Genomic DNA, 22,104 nt, shown 5'->3' on the forward strand with positions numbered 1-22,104 from the left:
GCCGCGGACCGCGGAGGCCGGGTGCAGCCCCGTCCGCTCCGCGCATTTCCTACGCCCCCTGCCCATCGCTGGGATCTTGTCTGGGGAGGGGCGGGTTTTTTTTTTTTTCTGGAAGTCCCCCCACCTCCACCACCCCGCTCCAGCCACCGTGAGGATTCGAGGCTGGCTCGGATCGACGCGGAGGCTGCAGGGCCCGTGGGGCGCACCCCGCCCCGCGCGCGCACGCCTGCCCCAGCCCTGGAAGGCGCAGCCCCGGGGGGCCCCGTGCGCCCCGGGAGGAGGCAGAGGCGGTGAGTCCCCCTGGATTTGCTTGCATGGCACCCTTCCCTGAACTGGGCAGGGATCGCGGCAGGTGGGTGCCCAGGTCTCCCCTTTCCCCCCCACGGGGAACCGAGGGGGTGCGGGTTGGCTGCTGGGAGCGGGGCGGGGAACCGGAGAGGGAGGTGGCGGCGGGGGCAGCGCGTGGCTCTCCCGGGACCCGGCGCGAGACACTGCTTGTCTAGGCTGTGGTCGCCGCCGATGCCACCACCCCTGGTGGCGGGGGCTGGCCCCTTACCCACCCCCATGCTCCTTCCCCAGAGGGGCGTGTTGGGCCGGGAGGTGGGACAGGGGCGAGGCGGCCCCACTTCCCCAGTGCTCTGCTTTGGAAATTAAACAGGAGGTGGAAAGCCAGCCACCCCGCCCCCAACCCGGAAAACCCACTGGGGAAACTGACTCGCTGCGTGACCCCGATATCAATGCAGTGCGGAGAGCAGGCCGCCAGCTCCCCGCCGCGCCCCGACACTCCACGTGCGCCCCGGGCCGGGCTGGAAGGGCCGCGGGGGCGGCGCGCGCGCCTGGTGGGGCGAGGGTCGGGGACTTCGGAAAAGCCGGGTAGGACAGTCCCCGAGAGTTATCACCTTCCCCTAAAAAAAGTTAGGGGCCCCCTCCGTGTTGGTGCAGGCGGCCATAGCAAGTTGACTTTAGCTTAGCTGGACATGAGTTAAAAACAAAACTAGGTTCCGGGGTGTGGATTGGGGTGACAGGGCACGAGATGACACCGAGTTAGAAAGAAAGAAAAAAAAAAGAGTTCAAGGAAAAAGAAAACTGCATTTTGATTCGGGGTTTGGGGGGAGTGGCGTTTCTGGTTTCTCCTGCTTCCAATTCCTACCAAGAGGAGCGGTGGAATGTGCCACTCAGACCCTCTGAGGACACATCCATATTTATAATTTATTTTTAGGAGAAGTTGTGAAAAAGGGAGGGGAGTTAAAATGGGGAGAAAAGGTGTGCCCGGGATAGTGGCCTCTCCCGGAACTGAAGGCTAATTGAGCTATTAAGATGGAAATAATTCCCCTAATCTGGATGAGCAGCAAATTTGACTTTAATGAGTGGCATGAATAACTAAACTTTATTTAGCTGGAGATGTGGGGGGGCGCTGTAGGAGGCACCTCAGACTCTTGGTTTGTGCTTTCCTAAGGGGCTTTTTTGGGGGGGAAGGAGGCTGGTTTTCTGGGAAGTTTCCAGATCTGAGTGTTGGTCTGGGGGCAATTGGTGACTCCTGGTGCTGGTCGGTAAGGGACACTTCCTAAGGTGGGCAAATACAACCCTCCCTCCCACAGTGACCCCCTTGCTGTTCAGGGAGATGAACACCTTCCTGAGGGAAAGCCAATAATTATTCCTTTAATTGTCCAGGATTCTCCCAAATCCCGCCTCAGAGGCAGCCAGCATTCTGTGCTGTGGGCTGTGGAGAGCCCAGGAGAAAGGAGGTCGCAGAGGCTGTGGGCCCAGAATCGGGGTTTTGAGGGCGAGATGAGTTTATGTTTTATCCAACTGGCCCACAAAGTCCCGCTTTTGGGGTCATTCTTAACAGCGAGGGACTCAGACCTGGGGAGCCCCCACCCCCACCCCAAGGCCCAGGGCAAAGATCTGAAGCTCCCAGGGCAAAAAGGGAGGTTTGTTACCTTGGCAAAAGTGAAAGGAGGTGTTCTTACCTGTGAGTGATCTCGGTTTGCGGGACCTGCTGTGATTTCCAGGGCCTCTCTCCTTGGGAGGCCGGAAAGGGGGAGCGAAAGGGGTTTTTCCCTCCCAGTGACTAGTGAGATATTTTAGCGAACAGAATGGGTGGGGAGAATGACACTTGGGCTGTTTTAAAGTGTTTGAAGCCCCCCAAATAAAATACCACTGAAATAATAAACTAATAACCTTAGATTTGTCAAAGCAGCACGCAGCTGTGCTGTTTCCACCTGGAATTGCAATATTTCTTTGCATTTCTTTGATACTTCAATGTCAAGAGCATTAAGAAAAAAAATCTGGGTGATGTGTTTGGGGGTGGGGGAAATCTGTGAGGCAGGGTTCCTCCCAGGACATTCACCTTATTAAATTGTATTAATTCACACACACAATCACACCCCTTCCCTCTGGTTGTGCATTCACACAAGTTATTTGCAAACTCGGATTTAAATGAAGTGTGGACAGTAGAGAGAACTGTACCTGAGAAACTTTTGAAATGAGATTTAGTGATTTGATAGACGTGGCATGTGGACACACAGATGGCTTTTGTGCTGCCTTGGTAGAAAGGTCTTTGCTTCCAGCGTTCTTTCTCTTTATCACGGGACACAACGAAACAGCACAGTTTCCATCGTGGCTTGTCCATGGGAAGTCCTCACGCTGTGAATTGTATTTGTGCCCTGCTGAATCGCCACCTCTGAGCTGACTGTCAGATCCTATTTGCTTTGCTAAATAAGGATATCTCAGCAAATTAGCCTTTAATGATACTTCTACAAATAGGGTATTTTATGTGAATTAACAAGACCAGAACAGCAAATGCTGTGCCAAGAGGCTGAGCTATAATGGACGCGATGATGCCAAATGTTAAAAATTCCTCAATTGTTAAGTGTGGAAAATCAGACAGAGTTTGTGCTAAAAGTGAGCTGATTTCTGCTATCAGGTGAGCGTCCCCCAGTGCAGGTCTGGCTTATGTTCGGCCTTCTGAATCCGTGCAGGTGATTAGGACTGCATTTAGCAAACTCTTTTACCCTCTGCAAACAAGCAGAGTAGTATGGTGGAGCAATTATAAAATCGATGCATTGCAGTGAGGTCATCGTTAATTCAGCAAAGAGCTACAGCTTCTTTTCAGATTTTTACCCCCTTTCTCCTGCCCCTCCCCAACCAAAAAGAAAAAAAAATAGCTCCACATGGAACTCTTGAGTACACTGAATACATTTTGGCTTTTCTCCTTTTGCCTCTCTGTGTGAAATTTCATTAAGCAGTTGCTATTTTTCCGCCCCAAAGAAGTGTGGATTCAGGAAAAGAAAAGAAGAAGCAAAAAACAAAACAAAAAAAGGAGTAACTTTGAATTTAGTTCTTAGCAATATACAAGCTGTATGGGAAGAAATACTATAGAAAAGAATAAAGTATGTCTGGGGGATAAAATAGAATGAATCCTTCCTTCCAAATAAAGTCTGTTTCTGTGACTCAAGCCAATGAAAGCTGGGATAAGTCCTGCCAGGGAACTCCCTCTCCTTCTCGATTCCCCACATCCCCCACCTTCACCTTAAGAACAGAATGAAGATTCTCACATAGATAGCTCAGCCTTCTTTCATTTAGACTACAGTGTAAATGCAGCTAGTTCTGGCAGGAGGGTAGCAGTTTGGTGAAAAGTTACGACAAACTTTGTACTTAGAGTCACTTGCCAAAAAAAAACAACACACACAAACAAGACAAAACATCACTGATTAGAGTCAACTTTATGCTGGAATTTTCTTTCTTACTCACCACCCCCGATGCAGGAAAATGTAAAGTTCTTTTTGGTTCTTAGATGTGGAATAAAGTGAAAATAAACCCCGAACAACGACTCTGACACCCACAAACATAACGCCAACACTCAGTCCCAGCTGAGCTCAGGGAAAGGGGTGGACATTAAAGAAAGTTTGTAAGGAGCAGGCTTTGGGGTCCTTCCATCACCCTATGTCAGCTTGAGCCCCCAAACCCTTCATGGGTTCTTTTCAAAGCAGTCAGTGTCCAGATGCTGCTTTCTCAATGTCCCCAGTTGTAGGTACATGTGCAAATATTTACAAAGCTTTAAAATAAAGGCTCTGATTTGACATCTTTCTCATATAAAACATCTGAGTTCCACAGACCCACAAAGCAAAACTTTTCCTCAGTGTCCCAGAATGACTGCACCACTGCACGGAAGGGACACTCCTAGAGAACGCAAAAGTGTTAGTGTGACAAGAAAGACATTTTTAAATGCTTTGGGAGGAAGGGGGCAGGGTGGCACATTTAGGTTTCTCTTGAGGATTTGGCCTGGGCAGGGAGAGAGGCAGCAGCTGGCTTGAAGCTGAGGTTAGCTGCGCAGTGCGATGTGAAAGTGTCCTCAGAGACAAACTGGGCTACATTGCTGGAATCATCCATGAGATCAGTGCCCATGCCTGTTGGCATCTGGGCCCAAGATAGCCTGGACAGCCAGCCAAGGCCCAGACATGGCCTTATAGCCACTCCTGGAGCCCAGACATGCTCTAACAGGTGCCTGGAGGTCTCTCCTCCCAGGGCCCAGGCTGCAGTGGTCCAGCCAGGAAAAGTGGGTGTTTGACTCTCCAGGGAGGTCTCTCCAAAGACCCTGTGGGGCTCAATAGCCTGGTGACCACATAGGTTCTGGGGTAGGGGGGAAGAGACAGAACCCCACTTTGCTCAGTAAAGCCTTTCAAATGCTCAGATCTGAGGCCAGCCCCCAGGCACGGAGCAAATGCACCGTGTGTGAGTACACACGTGGGTCTAGAGGATTCCAGGCAGGGTTGTGCTTTTATTTATTTGGCAGTTATGGGGTTTAAACTCAAGTCCTTGAGCTTGCAGACAGGCGCTCTACCACTTGAGCCATATCCCTAGCTCCAGAGCTGTGCTTTTGCAGCAGACAAGGAAGTCCCTCTGCTGGCTAGAGCTTCTGCGGCCACTTTGGGGTGACTGAGGGGGTATGGGCTCTAGAGTCCCTCAAAGTGCCTTTGCGTGCTGTCCTCCCCTCTCCCCCTGCCCTGGGAGAAGCAGGGCTTCAGCCTGGACGTGGGCCAGTCAAGGACGTGGAGAGTAGGCAGAAAAAGGGGCACCATCCAAGCCACCTTGGGGTGGCTGAGAGTAACATTCTGGGCTGAAACCTGAAAGGAAGAGTTTTGGAGCCTGCTGGGCCTTGGCATTGGGTGTGCCACTCTGGGAAGCTAAGCCCAGCCCTGAGTCAGCCAAACCCCTGGGACTCCCATTTGGCCCCAGTAACTGGACTCCAGGCCACCAGACGGCCTCGTGGGCTTCTCATTGTATCTGAAGATGGCATTACAAGGGCCCAACGAGGGCACTTGTGGGCCATGCCATATTTAGCCCTAGGTTCACCGGGAGAATATTTTAGGTGGAGCCAGAAAGGAGAGATCTGGGCTGGGCTGCCAGCTATCACATGGCAGGGGTGGGATGACTCCCTCACAGGCCTGGCCTAGATGCCCAGAGGTTCTGCCAGGGCTTCAGGGCCACCTGACCAGTGCCAAGGAGCCCTCGAGTGCCTGGGGAGCGGGTTCTGTGCTGGGAATGTGTTGGGAAGGCTTTTCGCCTGTTTTTGTTCCGTGGCAATAAGGCCACTTCCATTCATAGAACTCTGAGAGAGCTTCCAGCTCCTGTCTTCTGTGAGATAGCCAGTGTGATACGGTGGCTTGCTGAGTGAACAGTGTCCTCCTTGGGTGTCAGCTTCTGTGGACTCATTAACTCTTTCAAGGCCCTCAGGTGCTGTGACATGGGGCAAGGACACCCCTGGCCAAAGCCACCAAGGTCCCATGCTCAACTAGCATTCCTTGATCCCCGCCCCTCAGTGGCTGGCCCATGAGGGGACACCTGAACCTTCACAGTGACTTTGTCCATCAGCCACAATCTCCCAAACGCCACCCCACCGCATGAGCTGACCTTCCTCAGTTGTTTTTCTGGCCACTCCTGCAGACATTTTCATGTGGGTCTCCACAATGCAGAAGAGGGGGCGTTGATGGACTGGTTATTCACTTTGATCCCCAGTGAGGCTCTGGAATAATGACTTGGGGTCTGGGGGCATAACCAAAAGCTCCAGGCTTTGGGGAACAATTCAGATGTGCATTTCTGGAAAATACTATGGGATCCCAGCTCTGTGGTTCCCTGAACTGAAGCGGCTGCACTGAGGTTCATTTAGTTGCAAAGATGACAAGGGTCCCCTCCCCTGGGAGCCTGCATGGAGCTGTCGCCGCACACCCTGAAAGTGTCCACTTGTTTCACGTTTGCTCTAACTTTGTGCGTTTTTTCCCTTTTAGTTTTGGCTTTTGGCACTCCAAGAGCCACCACTTCCTTCCAGTTGGTTGGTTACCGCAGGGAAAATGAGGGACTTTTGGGGGCAGATGTGTTTCCATTCCGCTATCATAATGCCCCTAAAAATCCTTATTGCTCTTGCAGTATTCATCGGGGGTCCCTGGGCTGGGAAGATGGCAGCTCTGAGTGCCTCCAGCAACTGGCAGAAGACAGAAAGGTGTTCCCTGAACTTTCCTGCCATAGTCCTACCCGTTCCCTGGCAGAGAGCCCCTTGCTGTGCTCTGAACCGATTACCACCATGGAAAATTAAAGATGCCATGCATAGATGCTGGTTGCTAAACTCGCTTTTTGCCTTCCAGAGGTCTGGGAGAAGGCTGGCTGTGGCTTCAGTCGGCCTCTGCTCCTGGGGGTGTAGGGCAGGTGGGAAGAGAGGAGAAGAGCCCAGAGTTACCTATTGGATGAGGCCTGTTCTCTCCAGGGCCTCTGGGAGCCTCATCTTGGCAGGGGGCTCTGGGCAGGCCTATCAGCTCCCTGAGATGGGGCATTTTTCCACTCTGCGTCAGTTTCCCCACCCACCAAGGGAGGAGCAACACCCCTGGCTCAGATTGTGCAGGGGCATACCCAGTGTTGTAATGAGGTCAAATGACTTGTAAGTTCTGAAGGTGCTTGAAAATGGGGAAGTCAGAGCTGGCAGAGTGACTCAAGTGGTAAAGCACCTGCCTAGCAAGCATGAGGTCCTGAGTTCAAACCCCATTGCCACCAAAAATAAATAAATAAATGAAACAAAAAGAAAATGAGCTAGCTAATGAACTAAACATGGAAGGTTTTAATACTAATATTTACTAAGACATAAAAGCAACTCAGACAGAGGGGGAGACACAGTCCAGCAGTCAGCACAGCACACCTTCATCCAGCCCAAGCTCTGGGACTCGGTTTTTGTGCTACCTTAAAGAAGTGACTCAACCTCTCTGGGCCTCTGGCTACTCATGCAAAAAACCTATGTCTTAGTTTAGAATTTTCCCAAGTCACTCATGCACATCTGCTTGGTGATTTTAAGTGGTACCTGGGTAAAGATATAAATTATGCTAATAGATGTTTCTTTGTACAGCTAATCTCTACTTATGGCAATCGGTTGTTTTCTCATTTAGGGTGGGAGTATAAGAGACCTTTCTTCACATCAATTTTTGTAAGTAAAAAGAGTGGGGTTTCTTGAAAGAAAAATATGAAGCAGATATAGCACAGGTGGCCTAAGAATGAGAGAAATCAAGATGGTAGTCTGTAACGTTTTCAAGGGTCCACTTTGTAAAGAACTCTTGTTTTTCCCAGGGACTTTCTGTGCGGTGTAGTTGGTGTGGAGAGGGGTGAAGGCAGGTGGTTGGGCTGCAATTCAAACTCATCAGGGCCCCAGTTGTGACAATCTGGATGTCCCCAGTTGCTTCTGTAGTGGGGCACTGCCACCCATTTCCCACCAACAAGGCCTTTGACTGCCAGCCCTATCCAGGACTCTTGATTTATCTCATTCTAGGATTGCACGATACAGCCACTCCCTCCTGGCTGGGCACCTCTCTGAGCCTCAGTGTCCTCAGTGAAATGGGAAGAATAAACCTGGGGCAGGCTCAACACAGAGACCTCAGACCCCAGCACCCTTGGCCTCAAGGGGCACTCATCCAAAGGGCCACACTGTGCTGGGCACGGGTGCCAGCTCCCTGCCAGCCCCTGGGACCATGGCTTTATAGGGAACCAGCGGGTGCTGGGTCCCAGCCAGCAGGGGCCGACTCTGGTTTCACTTTCTGCTGTGTCATGGGGTGGGGGTGGCAGAGGGGCCCAGCTGGCCAGCTGGGCTGGGTACAGAGGCCGACAAACAGCTGCTGGCCCAGAGCACACCTCCACCCCCACCCTGCAGCCTGTCAGGATGGGGCCAGGCCCTCAGGGCACCCCTTCACCACCTCTCTACCTACACCCCATGGGGAGAACCCTGAGAAAGCCAGGCACTGGCAGAGGACTCCCTGAAACAGGCTTTTATGCCACACCAGTGTGAACGTGTATGATTCTGGATCAGGCAGCCCTAGCTGGATTCCTGCTTCCGGCCTTCCTTTGATGGAAAGATGTCTAACTGAGGGCCTACTGTGTGCTAAGAACGGGTCAGGTGCTGGAGGCCCAGGACTGTCATTCGAGTTGGGGGAGATGACAAAAGAGCAAAGAAAGAAATGGATAATTCCATGTTAGGGTGAAAAATCCATGCAGAACAGTCAGCATTACGGTCTCAGGAAGGAGTGCTATGTGCACGTGTTTCTTTAATTCCTGGGACATAGTGTTTTTTTTGTTTGTTTTTCTGGCAGTACTGAGGTTTGAACTCAAGGCCTCATGCTTGCTAGGTAAGTTCTCTACCACTTGAGCTACTCCATCAGCCCTGCTTTTTTGTGTTAGGTATTTTCAAGATAAGGTCTCAGGAACTGTTCGCCCAGGCTGGCTTCAGATTGTGATCCTTCTGATCTCTGCCTCCTGAGGAGCTGGGATTACAGGCGTGAGCCACCAGCGCCTGGTTTATGAACTCTTACTGTAAGACAAATGCTACCCTCACAGCAGGCTGACAACACAGAATATTACCAGGCCAGTCTCCCATGCTAAGTACTGTGTAAGATCCACCCCAACTCCCAGGTAGACCTTTTCAACTTCCGAGGGTGGGGAAACTGAGGCTCAGACCTCTGAGGAGCTGGTTGAAGGCTGCTAACTCAGCAGGCACACACTGACCTGAGATTCGGGCTGATTTCCCAGACATGGGATCCACACTTGACTTAATGACTCTGCAGTCGTCTCCTTGAAATTCTCCATCGTTTCAGAAGAAGGGGCCGCACGTTTTCACTTTGTAAGCTACAGAGCCAGTCCTGCCATGCCCTGACCTAACGTGCTCTAGAGCTGCCACCACTGCTAGGAACACAGCATACAGGTGGGTGCAGAGTGACTCTCTGATTCACCATTACAGTGTTTTGTGGTGGGTCTGAAATCCCAGGAAGACTGTGAAGGTTCACGGTAGGCAGGGTTTCTCAAATACCTGTCATCTGTGGAGCCCGTGAGAAGGCAAACAGGGGCAGCTGCTCAGGGTGGAGGCCATGGCTCCTTTGTCACTGTTTTTCCAGACCCTGGCATGTATTAGTTACTACTGAGCAGAGAACCAGAGCTGCTGAGCCTCCTGAACCAAGACTCCCTTCTTAAATGACCCCTTCTGGGGAAGCAGGGCACAGGTACAGTGCCAGTGTTGGCCACCCAGCTGGCTTCTGGACAGCCCTGAGGTGTAAAGACTCAGGCCTCTTAAGATCCCTCACCCCCCAGGCCTGCCCCTGGATTGCTGTTTAACCGGCTCTCCTGGGGAGTTCAAAGGCTTCCAGGCCCAGATTCAGGAAGAGACCGAGTACAGCCAAAAAACCACTCAGCTTTTCATTCTGAGCAGGTTCAAGACCCAGGCAGAGGTCAGAGTTCATGGTTTGCTGGACTGTTACATGAACGTTTTATGGAAAGATCCTTTTCCTCTGAAATTACAATCCATCTACACTGTCCTAATACCAAAGCAAAAATACCACTAAGATGCAAAGACTCAGCTCAAAAGCCTTTCAGGCAGTGGTAATAGTGAACGTTGCTGCCATCATTTGGATGAACAGCCGGGTGAAATATAGTCACCTCTGTTTTCTAAGCCCCATCACCACCAATACATATGGAGTGTCCTGTGTGTCCTGGGCCCTTGACACAGATGACATCATTTTAGTTGCACAAGGACTAGAGATGGGAGGTGCTGTTACTGGCCGGGCTTCTGATGAGGACACACCATGCTGTGGTTTAAAAAAATGACCTGACATATCCAAGGTCACAATCCCAGCACACGAGGAGCCGAGGTTCAAGTCTGGATCTTCCACCCAGCGGATGGCGACATCTTTCTGAGAAGGGCCAGACAGTAACTTTGCCACCGTGCCAGCTCTGGGCTCTGCTGTTGTAACTCAGAAGTAGCCACAAACAGATAATGACTCCACAAATGAATGGCTGTGGCTCAGTGTTCCAATAAAACTTTATTTATAAAAACAAGGAGTAGGCTGGATTTGGCCCACAGACCCCAGTTTGCCTACCCCTGTGCCAGACTGAACACCTGCCTTTCAGTTAGACCAATGTGAACATGGGCAGTGTTTCTCTACCCCCACCTGGGAGGTGACTCAGAGTGACATGTCAGAGCAGATGGCCGGTGTCTCTGGAGAGGCTGAGTTGGCTCCAGCTTCTTTGCAGAGAATCTGAAGCTCTTGGAACTTAACACTTATTAGGACTTGTTAGTGGGGTTCTCCAGAATGCCCTGAAATGGTTGGGGGTGGGGGGTTGTCATTTTAATAACTGTCAAGTGAATGAGTGTGTGTGTGTGTGTGTGTGTCTGGGGTCACTCTCAACCCCCTTCATAACTTTTTAACACTTTTAGTAGCATATGTTACTTGGTGTACCCTTTGTAACTTTGAAAGAGGAAAGAAAGTTTTGTGGTTTAGGAAGAAACCTCAGTGGGGCACATCTGCTGTGGAAAGCCTGTCTCTGAAGTGAGAATGAAAAACAGAAAGAAAAATGACTTAAGGCTTAAGCAGATAACCAGAAGGGGAGGGAGGATTTCCCAACAGGGCAGGAGGCTGGAGGCTCAGCTACCTAGCAGACTGGAGAGAAGGGCAGACTTTTTTAAAATAGCTTTATTGAGATACAATTCACTTAACAGCTAATTCATATTTAAAATATGCAGTTTGGCTGGGGCTCTGTGACTTACAGTTGTAATCCCAGCTCACTTAGGAGTCAAAGGTAGGAGAAACCTGGTCGAAGGCTGATCCTGGACAAAAATGCATGACTCTATTAGAAAAATAAAGCATAAAAGGGCCAGGGGCAGGGGGGGCTGTGGTCAAGAGCTCCTGCCTAGCAAGCACAAGGTCCTGAGTTCAAACCCCAGTACTGCTGAAAACAAAACAAAATAATAAAGTGTGCAGTGCAATGGCTTTGAGTAGATTCAGAACTGTGCTGCCATTGTCACAATGAAAAAACATTTTTTTGAGATACTGAGGTTTGAACTCAGGGTCTACACCTTGAGCCATTCCACCAGGTAGGGGTGTGGGTGTATGGGTGTGTGTGTGTGTGTGTGTGTGTGTGTGTGTGTGTGTGTGTGTGTGTGTGATTTTTTTTTGTTTTTTTTCAAGATAGGGTCCCTTGAACTGTTTTCCCCGGCTGGCTTCAACCTGAGATCCTTCTGATCTCTGCCTCCTGAGTAGCTAGGATTACAGGCATGAGCCACCAGTGCCCAGCTACAATGAATTTTAGAACATTTTCATCCCCTCAAAAAGAAACCCATGGCTATTAGCAGTCAACCTGTCCCCTCTCCCCCCAACAATCCTCCAACGTCCCACCCCTCAGCAACTGCTAATCTCCTGTCTATGGATTTGCCTTTTTCGGACATTTCATATAAACACAATTCTAGTGTGTAGTCCTTTGAGTCTGGCTCCTTTCGTGTGTCATGATGTTTTCAGGGTTCAGCCATGTTGTACTATGTATCAGGGCTTCATTCCTTTTCATGACTGAATACTCTTCTACTACATGGGTAGATCATACTTTGTTTCTTCATTTGTCAGTTGCTAGACATATGTGCTGTTTCCACTTTGGGCCTCCTCTGAACGATGCAGCCATGAATGTTCACCTACACTGTGGTGTGGACGTACATTTCCATCTGTCTTGGGTATAGCGAGGAATAGACTTGCTGGGTCAGAAGGCAACTCCATGTTATCTTGTCTTTTTCAGTTTTGGATTAGGGAATTTGCCCAGCACAGCGGGAAGTAGAGAAAAGCTGTCACCAGCAGTCAGTCTGTTATCCAGGCTTGACAGTGATCAGCTTTAGCCTGTCCCCAGTCCTCTGCCTTCCCTCCAGCTCCTTTTGTCTCCCACTGAGTATTTTAAAGCCAACTCAAGCAGCACACGTTATGCTGTCTGGCAGAGAGGCCAGCATTTTCTTTTGTTTCAAACCTTCGTCTCCTGCACCCACATTCCATGTGGATGGAATTTGAAGGGAAGCATTGGGTGACATGGTCATTGTGGGGTGGGAAGGAAACAGGCCTGCACGAGGAGGGATCAGCTCCTTAACCTGCAAAATCCAGGGCAAAATGAGTATGGGGGCTTTGTTCAACAATTCAGTTTCAGATGGCAACAGAATTGTCAGCCAAGCGTGGCCCTGTGGGACAACCCAGGTCCCCCGTCCTGAGGGCTGCCCACACAGCACTGACTCAGCAGAGGTGGGAATGTAGGCCCTTGAGTGCCCGACATGCTCACCCCCACTCTTGGCAAGGCCCCAAGGACAACTGGGTCCCCCTCAGCATGTGGGCAAGGCTCAAGGCCGTTTTGTTTGGTCTCCAAACCTACGATGACCTCCGCTGACATGCTGGTATAAGCAGTTAAAAATCCATTTGTCTTACACCGTCCTCCTGGGAGCTCACAGTAGTTTTATTTGGCCACACCATCTAGCCCTGGGTTCCAAGTGTCCTCGGATATCCCAGCAGGTGACAGACAGGGCTGCAGTCTTAAGAACAGAGTAGCTGAGTAGCTGCAGAGGGCCCAGGGATGCCCGACACAAGCAGGTGGCCATGGGTGACCCTGGCAGCCAATCATGGCAGCTGGCTCCTCCCTGGTCAGACACAGCGCCATTATGCTTCTAAAAGTCAGCCTCCATCAACCGTGAGCCTCACTTCCTGTGCCTTCCTGACTTTCAGACTGGAGGGTCAGCGTCATCTCCACTCCAGCACCAGAGATCCAGACACCCCCCCCCCCGCCATGTTGGGATGATGTACACCATAAGGGGGCATTGCACTGAGGGCCTTTCCTGAAGGGGTTTACAGGACACTGGGGATAGGTGGGGGAAGCTGCAGAAGGGGATTCAAAGAGGTGAGACCAGTAAGGACCTTGGGGACCTTGGGGGAGACCCTCCCTCAACCCCCATTCTCTGCGGGATGTTCGTTCATTAGTTCAGCAACTTGTCACCTGCTGTACACAAGCACTGTGAATGGGACATGAATTATGTAGTTATCAACCACGCAGACACAGGTCCTGCCTGCCATCACTCCAGTGACCTCACACCAAGTCCTGTAAAAAGGATCACTGTATTGCTTCAACTCAGAGTATAGGAGGGATTTTTTTCTTTTTTTTTGAGACAGGGTCTCGCTATGTAGCCCAGGCTGGCCTTGATCTTGTGATCGTTCTGCCTCAGTGTCCAGAGCGCTGTGATTACAGGTGTGTGCACCACTCCCAGCTAGAATTGGTTTCTTATCACAACATTGATTTTTAATGATTCCAGTTTAAAAATTAGTTCCATCCTTATAAGACAAATAGTACAAGAGAATAAGGTAGGAAATAGGGGCCCCTTAGCAATTTTTCTATACTTCCAACCTCAATTTTTTATGGTTTTGAAAATTGAACTCAGGGCCTCACACTTGCAAGGCAGGCACTCTCCCTTTGGACCCACACCACCAGTCTTTTTTGCTTTAGTTATTTTTCAGGTAGGGTCTTACATTTTTGCCCGAGGCTGCCTCAGATCGTGCCTCCTACCTACGCCTTCCTCAGCTGGAATCACAGGTGCGCACCACATGCCTGGCTTATTGATTGAGATGCGGGTCTCACTAACTGTTTGCCTGGGCTATCCTTGAACTGAGATCCTCCTTGATCTCCACCTCCCAAATTGCTGGAATTTTACAAAGCGTGAACCCCCGCTCCTGGCCTTCCATCCTCACTTTCAAAGAAACCAGTTTGTACAATCTTCATTAAAAAAAATTTTTATTTTGAACTTGAACTCAGGGCTTCATGCATTCTAGCCATTTGAGTGACACCCCTAACCCTTTTGTTTGTAGTTTTTGACATAGGATCTTACTAACTTTGCTTGGTCTGACCTCAAACTCTCGATTCACCTGCCTCTCATTCCTGAGTACCTGGGATTACAGGCATGAATCACCATGCCTGGTCAAGCTTCCTAAATGGTCTGTTTTTTTTTTTTACTTATGAGTTTAAGGTGGTCAGGGTAATACAGTATATCCTGAAGACTCATAGCTGTTAGACACACCTCATTCTGACAACGTCTAGCATCTCACCACGCTGTCCCCTGCTGGTTAAGACTTGTGCTACTCCTGTATAACATATGTTCCTTGGCACACAGCCAAGTATACTTGTAAGATAAATTATAGAAGTGGAGTTTCTTGGTCAGAGGAATTGCCCAGTGGCACCCCCATGAGAGGGTACCTGTTTCTCACACCTTTTCCCACTTTACCAAAGAAGTAGTGTGGCTGAGGAAGCAAATTCTCAGTGAGGTAAGTGAAATTTTCTGTGTGGGCCTGGGTGAGGGGTGGACATGGCTTCTGTGGTTGTCCCTGGGGCTTCCTGAGGGAGGAGACCAGCCGTTCAGAGCTCTCATCAATTTGGGTTTTATAAACAAAGGCAGAGTTTGGGGAGGTGAGCCAGAACCCTGTGGCGAGTAGCATCGTGCAAGCCAGTATTTATTTCTTTAGCATGGTTAGCACTTAAATATGGTCAAAACATATTCTTCTTTTTAAATTTACACAAACAAATATGTTCCCAGGCTGACACCTCTGATGCCAAGTTTCTAGGGGAAATGAAATTCTCCCATGAGATGATAAACCACAAGAGAGAAGAGGGGAGTTGGAGCGTCGGTTTCCACGCCCAGCTGTCGTGCGTGTCCCTTTCTGTCTCGGCTGCAGGTAGACTGGCCAGAAATCACAGCGCACAAAACGTGGAACACATCAAGGCCAGAGATGGAAAAGGCTCCAGTTGTGATCAAAAGGAGGCCTGCTGGGCTTGGCACCCTCCCTCCTGCCAGGCAGTCAAGAGACTACAAAGATGCTTCCAGAAAGGGACCCACGATGGTCTGGGGGACAGTAATAAGGACAGTGTGTGTCGCCTTGCAGGGCCGTGCTAATGTCAAACCAAGCCACTTGGAACTGTCCCAGGGGAGGGGATTAAAGCAACCCGTCATTTGGACGTTGCTTAATTTATTGAGCTGCGGCTAGATCTGTAATGAAATACAGCCCCTGTACCGATCACCTCCCACTGTGACCTGACTTCTGTAATTAAGGGACATTTTCCAACTTTCCCCGAAGTAGCTTAGAGTCTGGTTTTTTGTTTTTTTTTTTAAGTCTCTGGTGGGGTTGCTTTTCACACTCGTTTTCCAGGAATACTTTCTTCCTTCTCTTTTTAAGAGTAGCAGCCTGGTGTTAATAAAGAAATTAAGGATTTTATTGACTGCCTCGTGTGCGCCAGCTTCCTTTATATTTCTAATTCCTTCAATTTCCCGCTAAAGTAATCCTCCTAGCCTGTTTTATAGAGGTGAAGCCCTGGGACGTGAGAGAATTTTCTAGAGTGGTGCTAGCCAAGATGGTAGCTGTTAGCCACTTGTGACTCTTGATGTGTAAATTAGGTCAAATTAAACACTGAACTTGCACTCCTTGGGGTGGACTGGCAAGGCTGTCATGTATCCAATAGCCCTGTGTGGCTGGTGGCTACCATACGGGAAGGTACGTGACATATAAGTCATTTTGACGATCATAGAAAGTCTAGGCGGTGGAGTGGCTCAAGCGGTAGAGCACCTGCCTAGCAAGTGTGAGGCCCTGAGTTCAAACCCCAGTACTGCCAAAAGCCCAAATTCTATAGCTCAGTGCTGCATCAAACCCAAGCTATGTGTTCTGGCAGCAGGACTCATCTCCAGTGAGAAGCAAGGACTTCAGCAGTGACCATCAACTTGGATGTACATGAGAACTCCTTGGACTTAAAAATTGATGGTAGCCCCAGAGATTCTGAGTTGCTTTCAAGTCACAATGGGACCATATGCATTCAGGATGGAGAATGGCTAGACACAAGGAAGGACCAAGGCTGTTGGCCATGACCATGCAGTCTCTTGGGGACCCGGAGGGGGCTTCTCCCAGAGTCCCTTCTAAATGACCTCATGGGAAAGCTCAGATTCACGTCTGAGGGAGACCCTGCATGCTTCCCATTTGGTGAGAGAGACCTGGGGTAAGGGAGGGGTGCTTTGCTTCTAGAAACAGGCTGTGTCACACCATCATAGAAGAAAGGAGATGCCAGAGTGCAACACAGAGGTAAGGAGAAAACCTTGTAGCCCCAAATATGAGCTGGAAGCATCACTGTGAACCCGTGCTAAGTTTTGCTTCATAAAACAGCACGTGGCTGCTGTTTCTAGCCTTTGTGGTGGACAGAACTCCTATTCAGTCTCACTGAGCACACAGCACCCAGGTATATGGTCTCTAAATCCCACTTTCAGCTAGAATTCAGAGATCCATGGAGAGCCGAGGTGAGATATGTTCCAGATGAGCCTGGAACGACGTGCCATCAAGAAGCAAGAAAGCTGTCAGCAAACACTGACAGCAAACACAGCCAAAAGGATACAGGTGACAGCACAGAAGAGGCTCCTACTGGCCACAAATGAGAGTTTGAGCATCAGTAAGAAGAATGAGGAGGATACGATGCTGGGGACGTAGCTCCATGCATGAGCATTTTCCTAGTATGCTCCAGGCCAGGTCCTATCCCCAGTGCTGCAAAAATAATATCAATGCTGGATCAAAGCATTCGCTATTGTCCAGATGAGGAGTTCACAATGCTGCGTAGGTGGGAAAAGGAAAGTTAGAAATTAATTTGTCAACTTTGGAAGATGCTACAAAACCCAGTCTTCATTTTAGAAGCTGTCAAATACAGGTGAAGAATCTAGCATTTATACTTTTTGGTGTGAACTATACCTTATGATAACTAAATTATGTATAAATTGATACTCTTTATGGAAGTATTCCCATTAATAAAGACAGAATAAGATTAGTGTGCCATGCTTGGTGGCTTAACTCCTGCAATCCAAGCTACACAGGAAGATTGGGAGGATTGAGGCTTAAGGCAGCCCAAGCAAAAAGTTAGCAAGATCCTATCTCAAATAAGCCAGGTGTGGTGGTGTACACTCGTAATCCCAGCTACTTGGGAAGTGTAGATAAGAGGATCATGGTCCAGGTCAGTGGGTAAAAATCAAGACTCTACCTGGGAGAAAAAAAAAAAGACCTTATCTGAAAAATAAAAGCAAAAAGGGCTGGAGGTGTGGCTCAAGTGGTCCAGTGTGGCTCTGAGTTCAAACCCCAGGGCCACCAAAAAAGGATTAGTATGCTACCATTTTGCAATCTCTAGTGAACTAACAGGTTTAGACAATGGTCACCAGTAAATCACGTGAAAGGAAGCCAGATGTGTGCCTTGGAATGAGTGGGATACAAAGCCACCACTAGGAAATGTAACAGGAGCAAATCAACAGGAATCTAAGCAGCTTTCAGATGGAACCACCAGTTTGTAAAAAAAGGTGGGGAACACCTTGATGGTAGGGCAATGAACAAAATCCAGATGAGGAAACCATAAAACCACCCAGTTTCTTCAACAAATAAATGGCAAGGGAAGAAAATAGAGGAAAGAAACTGTATGTAGATTGAGACTTTAGTGAGGACACGCCAGCCAATCCCAAATAGGGGCCTTACGTGGATTCTTACTCATCCCAGCTATGACGCACACGTTTACAAGACAGCCCGAGAACCAGGGGGCCCAATCAGACACTTGCTGGTATTAACAGCACTGCTGTTCATTTTAATAGGGGTGATGGTGGTTTAAAAAAAAAAAACGTTTCTTGGGAGTCATGTATGGAAAGATTTGCAAAAGAAATGACTGATGTCTGGAATTTGCTTCAAAATAGTCCAGGAGGAGAGAGGAGAGGAAGGAGGTATCCACGGAACAACACTGGCCATGAAGGTGGTCACTATGGCTGGTGCATGGTACCCCACACTCTGTCCCTTTGTGTATTTGGAACTTTTTATAATAAAAAGAAAACAAGTAAACACCACCCCTTGCCTTCCCTTCCCTCAAGGGCAGCAGGTTGGTCTGCACAATCCACAACTAGCATCCATCCCTGGGACGAGCCAGGGATACATACAGCTTCAAGTATCCCGCCCGGTCTCCATGGCAACCGGTGAGGAGGGAAAAGCAGCATCGTAAATCTCCCCTCCACACGAGGCCAGGCCAGGCTGCCAGGGTCATGCCAGGACACATGTAGCTGCTTCCTTTGGAGCAAATCGTCATGGGAGACACCCCTCCTGTAGCCAGAACAGCTCCCCTGTACTTGCCCACTCCAGTCTTGACTTCCTTGTGTGGTCTCCGAGGGAGGAGAGGCCAATTAGTGGAGAGAACAGACCCTAAATCACACTCCACCACCTAATAGCAGGACCTTTAACCTCAGTTTCCTCATGTGTAAAATGGGTCAACAAGTCTTTGATATATGGAGACAGTGACAAAAAGGATACATTCCAATTTTGAAAACCCTGGCCATCACTCCCTAGGAGACCATAGCTCCTGATCTTACTTCTTTTAAGCGGTTCTGAGGTTTGAACTCAGGGCCTTGCACTTACTACGTAGATACTCTACCACTTGAGCCATGTCCTCAGTCCTTTAGGTAAGGTCTCAAGTTTTTTCCCAGACCAGCCTCTGATCAACGTCCTCCTACTTACTCCTCCTCCATAGCTGGGATGACAGGCATGCCCCACCATGCCTGTTGTTGTTTGAGATAGGGTCTTGCTAACTTTTAGCCTGGGCTGACCCTGAACTGCCATCCTCCTGATCTCTGCCTTCTGAGTAGCTGGGATTACAGGCGTGAGCCACAGGCACCTGGACCATTCTACCTTTTAATGAAGTAGCCATACTTCCCGAGTACTAAATATCTAACTGTGGCAAATGCACAGAGGAACTACACTTACTGTTCACGTTTTCAGGGGGTCAGTACTGTTGTTCTGTCTATGGAGGGGATATTCTAGGCACGGAGAGGAGAGCTTCCTTGCCTGGGGCCACCATGGTTCAGGGCCTCTGTCCTCTACACTCAGCCATCTGGGAACTGATGAAGTATCAGCAGGAACCCAGTGCTGCCAGAAACCCCCAAACTTCCCTAAGTCTAACTTCATTTTTGCAAATGAAGAAAGTAGCCCAGAGAGGCTAAGTCACTTGTCTGAGGCCACCCAGCCAGCAACTTGAGGGGAAGGCATGGGAAACCCCGTGCAGTAAGGGAAGCTGACTCACTGCTCCATTTCATCCTGTCCCAGAGTAGACTGACCAACATGTCAGCTTGCTGGGGACTTCCGGTACTAACCCAGGAAGGTCCTGGGCCATCATCCTGTCTTTGGATGCAGTGGCTTTGCTCATAACAGTCCTGCAGACAGGAGGTGTCTACTGGATGTTTTCCAAGAAACAAGGCTCTGGGTTTTGCTAGCTAAGGAGAGTCATACACAGACTCCATAGAAGTTTAGGGGCTTCATGTCTGTAGTCCCCTGGAGGCAGCGCCCACAAGTCACCTCGTAGCCAGCATCCTTTGTGTCCCTCCCACCTATCCTAAACTCCCCACCCCCAGTGCTCTTCTTAAGCTGTGAACCTGACTGCTCCCTGTCCCCTCTTACAAACTTTGGTGGCTCCTCATTTCCCCATCATTTTAGGACAAACTGAAATTTTGCAGGCCCAGGAGGCCTGAATGGGCCCATCCCTATCCACCAGGCCCAGCCTCCCTCAGGATACCAACCCTATCCCAAAGACATTCTGAGTAGAGCTAGGATAACCCCAGATCTTGTAACCACGCCACCATGGCCCCTTTCCCTCTTACTAGCACCCCCTTGCTCTCTGCCATATTGGCACAGTTGTAATTATGAACTAATTTGTCTGATTAACAGATTATAAATATCTAGTCTCCCCCAGCCCTGACCAGACTGTCAGCCATGGGCAAAAGAGTGGGTCTGTGACACTGACTTCTTTTTCTAGTCCCTGACTCTGATGATACAGAAGTGGCACTCATAGCCATCAAATGACCCCACCAAGGTCACAATCACTGTCACTTCTGGCCAGGCGTCCATCTGAAATCATAGAAACCCTCGATAGCCATAGGGACTTGTGTCCCCATTTCAGACAAAGCCTCTGTGATGTCTCAGGATGGTCTCAGAAGAAAGACTGGCCGTGAGGTACCTGGAGAAAGATGTGGCAGCCAGGATCGGGGTGAATTTTTCTTTAATAATTGTAGCGGCTCTGTCTGCCCCTTCTTAGCTCTGTTCACATCCCTACCCCAGCCCTAACTTAGAAAAAAAGAAAAGAAAAGAGCCCCAGAGTTCTACTAATTAATGCTCAAAGCGTTCATTCCGTGCCTTGGCCACACAGGTAATAAGAAAACTCACAGCCTGATTACTTGGCTGCTAATTCCCTGCTTGGTGTTGTTTCTTCCCCTTTTCTTAAATTAATTCCAGAGTTCTTCCAGATTTCTCGTTGCTAAGCTATAAAGTTCCAGGGTTCGCAGCGAGGCTGCTGATTGGCCGGGAGTTCCGAGGCTCCTCCAATCAGAAGCCGACTGCTGAACGTAGCCATCCCCATCCCAGCTCGCGGGTGTGGGGGGCGGTGGTTTGGAATTTTCTGGCTGATGTCATGAGCCACAAAAGTCTTTGTCTAACTCTGCAGAACCTGTTCCCTCCATCTGGCTGAGGAGGGACACCAGAGGTTCTGGAATTTCCCCCAAGGGCCTGGGGAATCCCTGGGTCTTGACAAGGATGCTCAGGAAGAGGTCAGAGCTGACCACTGATAGACAGTGTGACCTCCCATTACGGGGCACGACAAATGCCTTGGTCCCCTCAGAGCTGACCTGTCACTCCCACCTCCCAAGCTTGAAGGAGGTGGAGGAAAATGGGGTGTCATAAGCTTGGGAGTGTTGGGGATCCACGAACGCCTGGGCTAAAGCCATGCTTCTGTCTCAGCCTCCTGAGTAGCTGGGACTACAAGTATGTACCACCATACCTGGCTCCAAAGGACTTTAAAGCATGAGGTTGGAAGACCATTTGCACGTCCAGAATTTCAATTAATAAAACCACCAGCATGAACTGAGTTCCAACTGTGGACCAAGAACATAACATTCCTATCTTGAAAGTTCCATTGGACAGACAGGGACTATGAAGCACAGATGTGGGTTTTGCATGCCTGCTTCCATCTTTCAGAAAGGAGGAAGTCACGTGACCCCTAGACCTGACCACACTGATTGGTTCTGGGATGGACACATGACTCAGTTGGGCCAATTAGAATGTTCCCAGAGACTTTTCTGCCAAAACTTTAGGAAAAGATCTAGACACATTGCATTTGCTGAGTTGGGGCCACTGTGAACACATGTGGATGACACCTGAGAAAGATATGAAGCCCTCAAAGCTACAGAACTCCTGTGGCTGCAGGCAGAGGGGAAGCCAGAGTTAACAGCTGGTGTCTTACTCCATTTTACAGGTGGAGAAACTGAGGCTCAGAGGGGTAATACAACTTCACTATGTGCTCAGGGATTCAAACCTGGGCTGTCTAGTTCTTGAATGGTCCCTCAAATTCAAGTTGCTCAAATCTGAATTGAAGACCCCCCCCCCCACCACCACCACCACCCACACCTGATTTTCCTCTGTGGCCCCCATCTTGAGCCTAGTGGTGCTAACTAGAAATCCAGTATCATCCCTGTCCCTCTGTCCACAACCGAGCCCTCCTAGGCTCTCTCCCTCAACCTCCTCAGTAGATGGAAGCAGTGTGCCTTTCTGTCTGCTTCTCCATGCTACCCAAGCCACCCTCACTTGTCCCTTGGCCTTGTAGAACTGCCTCCCTCCTCCTCCTCCATTGTCCCCGTCTGCCCCATCTTCCACCCTGGCTGCTCTCAGTACCCAGGAGATTGTCTCAAAATACCATACTGGTCACACT

The 22,104-nt window shown here is 49.6% G+C and overlaps 2 long non-coding RNA genes across 6 annotated transcripts in view; one reads left to right on the forward strand and one right to left on the reverse strand.

Moving 5' to 3' along the window:
- On the forward strand, nt 1-15,572 carry LOC141418605 (uncharacterized). The gene is made up of 2 exons (XR_012443254.1): nt 1-352; nt 15,036-15,572. It is a non-coding gene; the product is annotated as an uncharacterized lncRNA (long non-coding RNA).
- The window catches only part of LOC141418604 (uncharacterized), a 22,681-nt gene continuing 15,604 nt past the window's right edge, over nt 15,028-22,104 (reverse strand). For 2 of the 5 annotated variants that reach the window (XR_012443252.1, XR_012443249.1), the window contains one exon: nt 15,675-21,271. This is a non-coding gene — a long non-coding RNA (uncharacterized lncRNA). Of the gene's footprint in view, nt 15,148-15,427; nt 15,543-15,674; nt 21,272-22,104 lie in introns of those variants that run through there. The other 3 variants (XR_012443253.1, XR_012443251.1, XR_012443250.1) reach the window with 3 other exon arrangements.

Source organism: Castor canadensis, chromosome 17 (assembly GCF_047511655.1).
Source record: "Castor canadensis chromosome 17, mCasCan1.hap1v2, whole genome shotgun sequence".
Lineage (NCBI taxonomy): Eukaryota > Metazoa > Chordata > Mammalia > Rodentia > Castoridae > Castor > Castor canadensis.